The 8,107-nt window shown below is 40.6% G+C and overlaps 1 pseudogene; it reads left to right on the top strand.

The window, feature by feature from the left end:
- The first annotated feature begins 6,065 nt into the window (after positions 1-6,065).
- Positions 6,066-7,170, top strand: LOC125345608 (annotated as a pseudogene).
- The last annotated feature ends 937 nt before the right edge of the window (positions 7,171-8,107 follow it).

The raw sequence follows: 8,107 nt of genomic DNA on the forward strand, positions 1-8,107 counted from the left end.
ATTGGAAAACCGGGAAAAGAAATGGCTCCTTTATGTAACCACATTATCAATCATAAATCAGCAAGTGGTTATTGGTTGCCTCCACAAGATGCTTGGTGGGCATGCTCTAAGTCGGGTCTAACCTCTTGTGTACACTCTGCTGTCTTAAAAGATTTTGAGGACTCCTGTGTGTTAGTACGACTGGTACCCACTATATCTTACTATCCGGAGCCAGATTTCTTGGACCGTTTACAGGGCTCCTGGAAACAACTCAGTCTAGAATACAATCCCCGGGTAAAAAGAGAGCCCTTTACAGCTATAACCTTAAGTATATTAATAGGAGCCAGCTTGGGGGGACTAGGTACAGGAGTAGCCTCCCTCGTCCAACAAAGAGGATATTATGATGACCTACGGATGGCTATAGATGAGGATATTAAGAAAATAGAAGAATCCATCTCTCACCTCCAGGAATCCCTTACATCCTTATCAGAAGTAGTTCTCCAGAATAGGAGAGGGCTAGACTTACTGTTTCTACAGCAAGGAGGACTTTGCACTGCATTGGGAGAAGAATGTTGTTTCTATGTTGACCATTCAGGAATAGTAAAAGATAACATGTCCAAAGTCAGAGAAGGGTTAGAAAAGAGACACAGAGAATATGAGTCAAAACAAGGCTGGTTTGAAAGATGGTTTAATTCTTCCCCATGGCTTACTACTCTAATATCCACTTTGTTGGGGCCCCTAGTGATTATCATTCTCCTACTAACGTTCGGGCCTTGCATCCTAAATAGATTAGTCCAATTCATGAAGGATAGACTAAACACCATACAGTTAATGGTGCAACGGAGCAGGTACATACCTGTTCCAGAAAGAGAATTGTTAAGATTAACTCTTAAGTCTGAAACACAGGATTGTGCTTCATGCCCATAACTCTAGGGGGGAATGAAGGGCTAAGACAACTCCATCTTAAAAGAAATAGCATAAACTCCATCTTAAGAGAAATAGCAACCATCTTGTTGTTTGTGTTAAGCTAAGAACAACCCAGCACATACGTAAAAACCAGCAAATGGCTTGTTTATGGTGAAACTAGCCAGGCATTGTACAGATTCCAGGAATAAGATTGTTTGTGCAGATGTTTACGCCGAAACCAATAGGTCATAAAACCCATTTCCCAGATGGCCCAACTGGTTTGGGAACGTTCCGGTCACACTGACCGCCTTGGAATGTCCGCCAACCAATTATAGACGTGTGAAATGTCCTCTGATCAAATTTTAGAAGCCCCGAGCCAATCAGATTTGTCCCTGCACCTCAACCCTGCTTGCACCTGGTTTATGTAATTTTGTGGTTTTTCCCTTTAAATACCCATGTAAAACTTTGCTCAGGGCCTTCCTCCTAACCTCCGCTGCGTCGATGTGTAGGACGAGGTCCGGGCTGCAGCTCGCCTAATAAAGCCTTGCCTTGCTTTTGCATTTCGGAACGTCTGGCTCTCGGTGGTCTCTTGGTGGTCTTCTAGGGCTTGATATAGCCCAAGGACTAGCTCAGACTTTAGAAGGATTAGACCCTAGGGGGTGGTGGCAAAGTATTACCCATGGTGTTGGAAGTGCTTCTATTGCCTTAATACTTATGATATGTGTCTTTTTCTTAGGATATTGTTCTATCATAGCTATAATGAAGCATTTCACTAGAAATAATTCCTCTGATGTTTTACTCACTGCCCTTAAACTTTCTAGAGAAGCGGCTGTGGAAAATTAATAAAAAAGGGGGAATTGTTGGAGAATTACAGTCTCCAACCAGTGGAAAAATTTAGCCCAGGCATGGTTACTCCGATGCCTTATTAGCACACTAATAGGCCCTTGGGAACACATTCCCAGTAAGAGGTTCCTGGTGTTTGTGGGCCAAAGGAAGCCACCTGTTGTTCTAAGAATCTCCTTTTTCCCCCTGCTTAGCAAGTCCAGGGAGACTTGCTTGACCAGCTGCCTTTAGCACTAGATTCTCACTATAAACAGGAAAGTCTCCTCACTATTTCACAAGTATTTGGAGAAGTCAAGATTGATGAGATAGTAGCTAGGAGATAATTATAGTTCTACCTCGGTTGTATACAGTTCCTTTTTTTGATATCAACAATCTTTGTAGTCACTACCTCCTGTAATTAGAAAGGCATTTGTATCAAGTTCCTGCCCTCACAGTAGGAAATTTCCTCCACTTCTGTATTTGAGACAAATGTCATGCTATATTGATCTTTTACCCTGTAATTGTAAAATTGGTTTCTAACCCTATATAAACCCTGGCCCTCTTGGAATAAAGTATGCATTGGTTCACTCGCCTTGCATCCCCCGTGTCCTGATTTCGACTGCAGTTACCCAGGTTCAACAAACTGCTAAGTGGCTTCAGGTTCCTTTCGCTATGGCAACTCCGCTTGGAACACTGGTATATGTCAGCAGGCGGCACCTAGAAGCTGGCCAAGTCACAGAGCGCTGAACCATCTGGGCACCGCCCAGATAATTCACAGCACTGCAGGCAGGCATCTGGTGTCCGGCAGGCACTAGGAGGCTCAGATGGCCAGTGAGCTGCATGTTGGGACTTGATCAAGATCTGAATTGATTCTTTGTGGGGCTACAGGGATGTGTGGCTTCTTCAGCTCCAATCAGGTATCTTCCTTTGTTCCACGAAGTACAGGTGGCATTCTTTGATGAACAGCAACTTATTTCTTTGTTCCTTGGTTTCCAGGGGACAGATGTGGGTGCTAGTTTCCCCCTGTCCCTGGTAAGCAGTTGCTAGGAAGCAGATGGGATTCCATTATAGTGTTTTCACTTCAAAATTGTGTAAAGCTTGTGTTTGTCTGTGACTTATTTAATGGTCTGCCTATGTTGAGGTTGGATTTCTTGATTTATGGACATTTTGTTTCACCTACATTCTATTTAAATCTACAAGCCCTGAGATTGATTTACTACCTTCTTTCAATGGCAAACACACTCCCTGAATGATGTTTATGACGTTCCTAATAGGATTATTATTGGAAGACACAAGTTGGTTCACTCTAATGCTATTAGAAAAATTGTAAAAATGTTTGTTTTCATCTTCTTATCAAAAAACCTAGTTTCCCCATTTTCTCAGAGGGGGGACATCCCAACCTTTTCCCATCTGACACATGGCCCAAGGGTTTCTACTTGGCAACCTCCCCAACTTTTATAAGTCCCACATAAGCATTGGCTCAGAGAGCACAATTGTATCTCATAGCTCTGTGGCCACTGCAGTGCACACGAGGTCACAGTTGAACCTAGGGGCTCTTAGTGGAGAGTCTCCACCTACAAGGGAGCAGGGTGCCCTTCTCAGGCTCTTCCTAATATCCTTTGAGAAACCTCTTGTACATCTGCATGTGCTTTCTCCAGCTTCAACCTGTTCATCCCTAGCCTGGCTAGCAATGATATAACTGATGTCATGTTGACCATCCGGATATCAAGGCTCCTTGTTCCTTTATTTTCAGACTAACTTTAACCTCTGTCTTTAATTCTCTCCAGTCTTTATTAAGAGCAGGCTCAGATGTCACACAAAACTCAACTGATGGTCAGGAAAACAGAGAAAAGCCAAAGAAACTTTACAGTTGGTTCTTAAAGATGAAGGCCCTTGGTTCACCCATTACTGACCAGTGTGGTTTGGGTTGCAGAGTTTCCTCCTGGAATTTACCCCCACCCCACCCCAGCCCCAAAGGAAAGACGGAAAGAAGGGAGGGAAGGAGTGAGAGGCTGTTATCTCCACTCAGTCAGCATGGACAAAGGAAGGTTACCTATAAGGCAGACTGTGAGTTGGAGAAAAGATGGGAACTTCTTGGGATCTACTTTCTTAAGTTTACAGCCCCAAATCTGCACGCTTTTGGAGTGGTGGTAAGCATGGCAGGTATTCTCTGTTTCTAGCTAAGGAATATTCCTCTGTGTGTGTGTGTGTGTGTGTGTGTGTGTGTGTAGATGCATTTTCATTCTCCAGTTATCAGTTGAGGAACACCTGGACTGATCCACAACAATGCTGCTCTAAACATGGATGTGCAAGACCGATGCCTAAGGACGGTATGTTCAAACTGTATAGTACTTCCATTTTCAGTTTTTTTTAAGAACCTTCCTACTGATCTCCACAGAGTTATACTCATTTGCATTCCCATTAACAGTGTGTGTGAGTTCCTTTATGCCTAGGTCCTCACCAGCGCTGTTGTTGTTTGTTCTGTGGATGGCTACCATTCTGACAGTGTTGAGATGGGAAGTGGAGTTGATCTTTGTGTGTGAAGGGGGTGTTTTTGCTTGTTTGTTTGTTTTGTTCCAGTCTTTAACTCAGGGCCTGGGTGCTTGTCCTGAGCTTTTTTGCTCAAGGCTAGAACTCTATACCACTTGGGCCAGAGCTCCACTGTCCAGGTTTTTTTGTGGCTAATTGGAGATAAGAGTCTCATGGACTTTCCTGCCTGGGCTGAGTTTGAACTGTGATCCTCTGATCTTGAGATTATGGGAGCAATTAGGATTACAGTGTGAGCCACAGGCATCTGAACTCAGTGTAGGTTTTTTTTTCTCAGTGTAGTTTTGATTTGCATTTCCTGTATAGCTAGAATGTTGATCATCTCTTTATTTGTTGCTTATTTGTACTTCCAAGAACTGTCTGTGCAATTCATCTGATCATTTATCAATTGGATTGTTTTTTTAAATTTTTTGAGAATTACAAATATATTTCTGAATATTAGTTCCTTGCCTGGTGAATATCTTGCAAAGATTTTTCCTCCATTATGGAGGCTGTCTCTTCTTTCTGGTAATTGTACAAAAACCTTTTAATTTACTGCAATCTCATTTATCAGTTCTTGCTCTTATTTCCTGAGCTATTGGACCCCTCTTCAGAAAGTTGTTACTTGCAGCTATATAGTAATCTATGTATCTTTATCCATTTCCTGGGATTGTAAGGTATAATCTAGACTCATATTTAGAATAAAACTTATCTCCAGGAGAAATTATTTATTTATATATATTTTATTGCTTAATTCACATTTTATTTACATTAAACATATAAAATCTTAAGGCTGGTATATAAGTCAGTTGTAGAGCTTGTTTATCTAACAGAAACTACCAAAGAACTGTAATTTCTAGTTTGTCTGTTAAAAGTGAACATGCCAAAAAGTTATCTTGAAAAATGTCAAGTTTTAAGGAACAAATAAAAGGGATCATTCATTATCTGTTAAATGGCTTGCCCCTACCCTAAAATAATACAAGCCATAAACATAAGCCATCTTGGCCCAGATGACTTCACTCATGAGTTCTGCTCAATATTAAAAAACAAAAGCAAAATATTCAAAAAGAATGAACCACTTTCACACAAAGGTCTTGCAGAAAATTGAAGGGAAAAGAATTATTCCCAACTGATTTGTGAGATCAGTAGCTGATATCCTTTATCTAAACACATGTAAAAGTTCTTAAGGAAGTGTTAGCAAACTGAATGGATTAGTATGTGTGCAAATGTTAATAGAAAATAACCAAGGAAACATTCTCCTAGAAGTGTGAAGTTGATTCAATTGAACTTCAAGGCCAACAATCTAAAAGTAAAAAGCCAGCTGGCCACTACCCATAATCCTATCTACTAGGAAGGCTGAGATTTGAGGAGCACAGTTCAAAGCCAGCCCTGGCTGGAAATTCCATTAGACTCTTATCTTCCTCCAATTAAGCACCAAGAAAACCTGTAAGTATAACTGTTGTTCTAATGTCAGAATTCTGGCCTTCAACACAAAAGCTCAGGGATAGCACCCAGGCACTGAGTTCAAGCCCAAGGACCAACACAAAAATAAGTAAAAGGAGAAGCCAAATGATTATCTCAGTAATCTTAAAAAGACTTCAAAAAATTAAAAAATCAAAACCCTTAGCAACTTAGAGATGGAAAGGAATGCAGGCAGCAATGGTGGTAGAAGTGGTGGCAATGGCGGTAGAAGTGGTGGCTCTGCTGGTACAGAGCATGGGTAGGCAGCAACTTGGGGGCCTGTCCGCGGGCTGTGGTGTGTGAGGGCTGCCTGGTTCCCCTCTTCCCCCGCCCGCCGCCACTGTGATTGGGTGGAAGAAGGCGCTGGACTGATGGAAATCCTAATGACAGTCTACAAATTCGCCTCCATCTGTAACATGGGCGCCAATGCCTCGGCATTAGAGAAAAAGATTGCTCCAGAATAGTTTCCTGTCAACTGAGCACTATTTTGGATTAGTCAATTTTGGGAATACCCACTTACTGTAATTCTGTTCTTCAAGCACTTTATTTTTCGGGAAAAAGTTCTAGCATACAAGAGTCAGCCTAGGAAGAAGGAGAACCTTCTTAAGTGCTTTGCAGATCTCTTCCACAGCACAACAACTCAAAAGGAAAAGGTCAGAGTAATACCTCCCAAGAAGTTCATCACAAGATTACGGAAAGAAAATGAGCTTTTTGACAACTACATGCAACAAGATGCCCATGAATTCTTAAATTACTTGCTAAATACAATTGCTGATATTTTACAAGAAGAGAGAAAGCAAGAAAAACAAAATGGTCGCTTGCCTAATGGTAATATTGACAGTGAAAATAACAACAGCACACCAGACCCAACGTGGGTTCACGAGATTTTTCAGAGAACATTAATTAATGAAACCAGATGTCTTACTTGTGAAACTATAAGCAGCAAAGATGAAGATATTTTTAGACCTTTCTGTTGATGTGGAACAAAACACATCAATTACTCACTGTTTAAGAGATTTTAGCTACACAGAAGCTCTCTTTAGTGAATATAAATATTACTGTGAAGAGTGTCGCAGCAAGTAGGAAGCACACAAATGGATGAAAGTTAAGAAACTGCCCATGATTCTAGCTCTCCACCTGAAGAGATTTAAATATATGGATCAACTTCATCGATATACAAAACTTTCATACCGGGTACTTTTCCCTTTAGAACTTTGTCTGTTTAACACTTCAGGAGATGTAACCAATCCTGACAGGATGTATGACCTTGTTGCTGTTGTGGTTCACTGTGGAAGTGGTCCCAATCGTGGCCATTATATTGCAGTAGTTAAGAGTCATGATTTTTGGTTGTTGTTTGATGATGACATTGTAGAAAAAATAGATGCCCAAGCTATTGAAGAATTCTACAGGTTGACACCAGATATCTCAAAGAACTCTGAGTCAGGTTACCTCCTTTTCTATCAGTCTCGGGACTGACAGAGAACCATGATGAAGATATACTTCCTACCTCATTTCTTCTCTGGTTATTATGGAAAAGAGCAAGCACTGATTTCTAATGAAAACAGACATTCAGGAAGCTCAGGGGATGGTAGCACACTTTGCACACAATAAAGCAAAGACTATGGATTAAGGAGCCCTTCCTATCATGGTAGTTGATTTATTTGCTCAGGTATCATGCTGTCTGTGCAGTTCCATACAAGGAAATGAAAACAGAGACCAGCTCCGCTTCTTATTGGCACACATTTTCTCTTTATTAATTGCACCAATAATGGTTTGAATTCCTTGGGAGGGCAGTAAAATGAATTGGTACCTGTGCTGGTTGATTGATAATGGAAAGAGATGATGCTGAACACACTGCATATATGTTGCCTGTGTTCAATATAGATAAAAGAATATTCAGTGGTCTTTTCAAGTATAAACCAGAAGTACTTTTGGGTCCAACACTTGCAGTTGCCTTACTGATGTTTCAAAACACACACACATGTGTACACACACACACACACAACAACAACAACAACAACAACAACAACTAATACTCGAATCCAGTGTCAGGAAGACAAATATGTCTTGCTTCTCTGAAGAAGTGTATAATAATATACAGTATATGTATATTTAGGGAACAATTGGTTAAAAGTGGCTTTTTGTTTCCCCAAGGGGAAAAACTGGTTTTGTAATTATAATTTTTTACTTATTTATTATACTTAAAACCGGTAGAGTCTAAGTATTGTATGAACTGCCCATGATTTTGTCAGTAAGTTTTAGCATATTTTTGGTGGTTTTGTTGGCTTAAGTGGTCCTTTTGTTTTGTTTCTATTTTTAAGGTAGATTTTTAATTCTATCTGAAATCACTAAGATAACCATGAGAAAAATTACAGTGAGAGAGGTAAACACTGCTTTTTCAGGAGGAACTGAT

This window comes from Perognathus longimembris, unplaced genomic scaffold (genome assembly GCF_023159225.1).
Source record: "Perognathus longimembris pacificus isolate PPM17 unplaced genomic scaffold, ASM2315922v1 HiC_scaffold_5933, whole genome shotgun sequence".
Taxonomy (NCBI): Eukaryota; Metazoa; Chordata; class Mammalia; order Rodentia; family Heteromyidae; genus Perognathus; species Perognathus longimembris.